The sequence below is a fragment of the Tamandua tetradactyla genome, chromosome 3 (assembly GCF_023851605.1).
Source record: "Tamandua tetradactyla isolate mTamTet1 chromosome 3, mTamTet1.pri, whole genome shotgun sequence".
Lineage (NCBI taxonomy): Eukaryota > Metazoa > Chordata > Mammalia > Pilosa > Myrmecophagidae > Tamandua > Tamandua tetradactyla.
The window spans coordinates 60,171,976-60,177,869 of record NC_135329.1 but is presented as its reverse complement, the minus strand read 5'-3'; the positions used below and the strand labels follow the sequence as shown (position 1 = coordinate 60,177,869).

Here is a 5,894-nt window from a genome sequence, read left to right as displayed (position 1 = left end):
TAGTTTTTTTTGCTTTGTTTTTTCATGGGCAGGCTCTGAAAATTGAACCAGGTTTCCGTCATGGCAGATGAGAATTCTGCCACTGAGCCACCACTCTACCACACACAAAACAGTAGAATATTTTTAAAAACTGAAGTCCTATAACTGAAACATACAATTGCACACATTATATACTCAAAAGACAGGTTTAAGAGCTGAATAAACACACCTGAAGGAAGAATTTATGAGCCAAGAAGCTCAGTCAAAAAAGAATATCTAAAATGAAGAATATAAAGATGAAAGCATGGAAATACTGTAGAGGAAATAAGAAAGAGGGAACATAGTAATAATATATATTATATATGTTCTTAGAGTCTCAGAAGAAAAAGGGGAACAAATATTTTTAAAGAGATCATTGCAGAAATCTTTTAAAACTAATGAATGTTGCACAGCTCTTTTAGAATTTATCTAGTAGGTTTTCTGAATTTAGCTGTAAAACCCTAAAACAAGCAAACAAACAAAAAACTAAGGAGTGATGCCAGTCCAGAGATTCCAACAGAATAAAATATGTAGAAAATCACATCTAGCCATAATGTTATAAAATTTGCTGAAAAACAAAGGAAAAGATATTATTTTAAAAACAGTCAGCATGGTCAGAGGCAGGAATGAGAGATCTCACTTTGCCTTCAAAGGAGTAACAATAAGATTGCAGATGACATTACAGTAGGAAAAATGGAGGCCAGAAGAAAGTGATGATAAAAGACTGATAAAAACTTTTTTTCAAAAGAAAACATGTCTATTCTTTTACTCTTCCCTTTGATTCACAAACAACTCAAATCTGAAGCAGCTAAGTAGGCAGAGCAAGATGGACTACTATACGAGTGTGGGAGAAGACAAAAAGGTCAAGAATAGGCTGTCAGATGGACTCAGAGCCCAGAGCAACCACATGGTGGGGGTGGGGGGATGGGTGGAAGCTTGGCATGGGAAGTGAGGCACTAGGTTAGATTTGCATATTCCACTTGGAGGAGGAGAATACAACCCAAAACTGGGGATGAGAACAGGATGTCCATGTCAAGTAAGAAGTGGTGGCAGAGAAGAGAAATTAATCAAATAGGGAATTGATTAAATAAGTAAATAAATTGAGAAGAATGGAGGAAAGAAATGGAGTTATAAATACCAAAAGGGAATAAGATAACAGGCAGAGTGAATTTTATGGCATCTAACTGAAACTAGATTTATCAGTGTGAACTTGTGGATTTCAACATATGTAGATAGATAAATACATAATAGATTAAATCTGTATATCTGTACGTTTATAGATGCATACATGTACATATAAATATTTCCTAGTTCTGTCCATTATGGAACTTTGAGAACAGTGACATCCTAGTAGCAACAGTACATCAAGCACACATATATTTGTTTCTAAATACTATTCTTCATTGAAATCTCCTTGAAGAAATTAATTAATTCAATGCTGGGGCAAGAAAACCCCAAGATGAACTTGGAACATCCTATACCACAAAGCAAGCCAGTGTTCAAAGAATGAAGTAGACATGGCAAAAGTATACAAGAGTCAACTGGAAGGGGCTCAAACTAGTGATTCTGGGGTCCATTTGAGGATCAAATTAAATAATGATGGTGTTCTAGTTTGCTAGTTGCCGGAATGCATCACACCAGAGACGGATTGGCTTTTAATGAAAGGGGATTTATTTCATTGGTTCTTCAGAGGAAAGGCAGCTAACTTTCCACTGAGGTTCTTTCTTACGTGGAAGGCACAAGATGGTCTCTGCTGGTCTTCTCTCCAGGCCCCTGGGTTCGAACAACTTTCCCCAGGGTGACTTCTTTCTGCATCTCCAAAGGCCTGGGCTGAGCTGCTAGTGCTGAGATGAGGAATGCTGAGCTGCTTAGCAGTGCTACATTGCAATCTCTCATTTAAGGACCAGCCAATTAAGTCAAACATCACTCATTGCAGCAGACACACCTCCTAGCTGACTGCAGATGTAATTGGCAACAGATGAGGTTCACGTACCACTGGCTTATGTCCGCAGCAACAAGACTAGGTATGCTCACCTGGCCAAGTTGACAACTGAATCTAACTAATGCAGATAGTAACATAATTTGTTGAATAAAATAGAAAACCATGTATCAAACATATAAAAATATTGAATAAATTGTTTAAGGAGGAATGAGGAATATTTACATAGTTTCAAGGTGCTCTTCATAAAATCCTTGTTAATTAAAAAAAGGAGAGGAGTATCTTCACAATGGATCAGCCTGCAGGACGCTACCTCATCAATATTCAGAGTGAAGTTCTTTAGTGATGGGGCAAATGGAAAATGTGACTTCTGATAATAGGCAGTGAGAAGTGTACAATATCACTTCTGTGTTATTCTTGCCAATGTTGCTAACACGAATCAAGAAAAATCACCAGATCAATCCAAACTGAGGACCATTTAACAAAACATTAGCCTAGGATCTTCAAAAATTCAAGGAAAATTCAAGGAAAGACAGAAAATTTTTCAGACTAAAGAAAACTACAAGGACATGCAAACTGAATATCATGCATGATCCTGTACTGGGCCCTTAGGCTGTAAAAAGGTATAGAGGATTGAAATTATCCAAAGAACTTTCTCTGATCAACAGAAAAAAGTTGTCAATTAATAATTGCCAAAGAACCAGAGTTTGCACAGATATATGGCGATTAAACAGCACACTCTTAAATAATCAGTGGGTCAAGGAAGAAATTGCTAGAGAAATCAGTAAATATCTGGAGATGAATGATAATGAGGATACAACATGTCAGAACTTATGGGATGCAGCAACGGTGCTGAGAGGGAAATTTATTGTCCTAAATGCCTGTATTAAAAAATAAGAATGAGAAAAACTTGAGGACTTAACTGCTCATCTGGAGAATTTAGAAAAAGAACAGCGAACTAACACCAAGGCAAATAAAAGAAGAGCAGTAATAAAGACTAAAATAGAAATAAACTGGAGAGCAATAAAACAATAGAAAGAATCAGCAAACTTAAAATTTGGGTCTTTAAGAAAATTAATTAAATTGATGGTCCCTTAGCTAGACTAACAAAGAAAAAGAGAGAAAGAACGTAAATAAATAAAATCAGAAATAAGAGGGGGCTTGCTACAGATCATGAAGAAATTTTAAAAATCATAAGAGAATATTATAACTATATGCCAACAAACTAGATAACTTAGGTGAAATGGACAAGTTCCTAGAAACACATGAATTACCTATACTGACTTGAGAAGAAATAAAAGATCTCAATAAACCAATTACAAGTAAAGAGATCCAATCAGACATCAAAAACCTTCCCACAAAACAAAAGCCCAGCACCTGATGACTTCACAGGAGAATTTTATCAAACTTTTCAAGAAGAACTGATACAAACCCTGCTCAAATTCTTCCAAAAAGTTAAAGAAAAAAAAATGCTACCTAACTCCATTTATGAAGCTAACAGTACTCTAATACCAAAATTAAATAAAGATGATACAAGAAAAGAAAACCACAGACCAATCTCCCTAATGAACAGAGATGTGAAAATTTTTAACAAAATACTAAAGAATTATACATCATGATCAAGTGGGATTCATACCAGGAATGCAAGTGTGTTCCACATTAAAAATAAAATCAATCAACATAATATAGCACATTAGCAAATTGAAAGGGGAAAATCACATGATCATATCGATTAATGCTGCAAAAGCATTCAACAAAACCCAGCATCCTTTCCTGATGAAAACACTTCAAAAGTTAGGCATTGACAGAAATTTTCTCAATATCATAAAGGGCATATATGAAAAGCCCATAGCCTGCATCATACTTAGTGGTGACAAATTGAAAGCCTTCCCCTTGAGATCAGAGATGAGACAAGGATATTCATTGTCACCACTATTATTCAACATTGTATTAAAAGTACTAGCTAGAGCAATTAGATAAGAGAAGGAAGTAAAAGGCATCCAAATAGGAAGTAAAGAAATAAAACTTTCATCATTTGCAGATGACATGATCCTATACTTAGAAAACCTGAGAAATCTACAATAAAACTACTTGAGCTAATAAACAAATTCAGCAAAGTGGTAGGATACAAGATTAATGTATAAAAATCAGTAATATTTCTATACACAGCAAATGACCTATCTGAGGTGACAACTACGGAAAAAATTCCATTCAGAATAGCAACCAGAAGAATTAGGTATCTAGGAATAAGCCTAACCAGGGATGTCAAGGACTTATACACAGAAAATTACAAAAGAAATAAAATGATAAAGAAATAAAAAGTGACATAAATAGATGGAAAGATATTCCATGCTCATGGATAGGAAGATTGAATATCGTCAAGATGTCAATTCTACCCAAACTAATCTATGTATTCAATACAGTAAAAATCCCAAACGCCTACTTTGAAGGCCTGGAAAATTTGGTTATCAAATTTATGTGGAAGGAAAGAGACCACAAGTAGCAAAAGATACCCTAAAAAGGAGGAGCAAAATAAAAGGTATGTCACTTCCTGGCTTTAAAGCTTACTATAAAGCCACAGTGGTCAAAACAGCATGGTACTGGTACAAAAATAGAAGGATTGATCAATGGAATAAAATTGAGAGTGCAGAGGTTGACCACCAAATTTATGGATATTTGATCTTTGATAAAGCCCCCAAATCCACTGAATTGGGACAGAATTGTCTTTTCGATAAATGGGCATGGGAGAACTGGATTTCAATAGCCAAAAGAATGAAGGAGGACTCCTAACTTATGCCCTATGTAAAAATCAATTCAAAATGAATCAAAGACCTAAATGTAAGAGCCAGTGCCATAAAATTACTTGAAAAAATGTAGGGAAACATCTCCAAAATCTAGTAATAGGAGGTAGCTTCTTAAACTTTACACCTAAAGCACAAGCTGTTGAAAAAAAATAGACAAATGGGAAATCCTTAAGATCAAGAGCTTCTGTGCCTCAAAGGACTTTGTTAAAAAGGTGAAGAGGCAGTCAACTCAATTGGAGAAAATATTTGGAAACCACATATTGGATAAAGGCTTGATATCCTGTGTACATAAAGAAATTATACAGCTCACCAAAAAAAAGACCAAACAACCCAACTATAAAATGAGCAGAGGAAACTAATAGGCTCTTTCCTGAAGAGCAAATACAGATGGCTACAAGGAATATGAAGAGCAGGCCATGGTGGCTCAGCAGGCAGAGTGCTTGCCTGTCATGCCAGAGACCCGGGTTCAATTCCCGGTGTGCAGGCAAAAAAATAAATAAATAAAAAGCATATGAAGAGCTGCTCATTTTCATTGACTATAAGAGAAATGCAAATTAAGGCAACAATAAGATTTCACCTCACACCTATAAGAATGGTTGCTAGTAAACAAACAGGAAACTATAAATATTGGAGAGGATGTAGAGAAATTGGAATACTTATTTACTGTTGATGGGAATGTAAAATGGTTCAGCCACTGTGGAAATTATTTTGGCATTTCCTCAGAAAATTAAATATTGAGTCACCCTGTGACCCAGCAATGCCAATACTCGGTTGAGGACAGTGACATGAACAGACATTTGAACACTGATGTACATAGCAGCACTATTCATAATTGCCAAGAGAAATTGCCAAGAGATGGAAACAATCCAGGTGTCCATCAACAGACAAATAGATAAACAAAATGTGGTATATACATACAATGGAATATTATGCAGCATTTTGTCTACAAAATGATATCCTGAAACATAAGACAACATGGATGAAACTTGAGGGCATAATGCTGAGTGAAATAAGTCAAACACAAAAAGACAGATACTATGTGATTATGACTCTGATAAAACCCACTTGTGTTTTGGAGCAGCTAGAAGGAAAAATCTGAGTTGAGGGCATGGCAGCCCATGACAAATTCTGGG

The 5,894-nt window shown here is 35.6% G+C and overlaps 1 non-coding gene across 1 annotated transcript; it reads left to right on the top strand.

Moving 5' to 3' along the window:
- The first annotated feature begins 418 nt into the window (after positions 1 to 418).
- LOC143678560 (U7 small nuclear RNA) lies at positions 419 to 482 on the top strand. The gene has a single exon (XR_013173347.1). It is a non-coding gene; the product is annotated as a U7 small nuclear RNA (small nuclear RNA).
- The last annotated feature ends 5,412 nt before the right edge of the window (positions 483 to 5,894 follow it).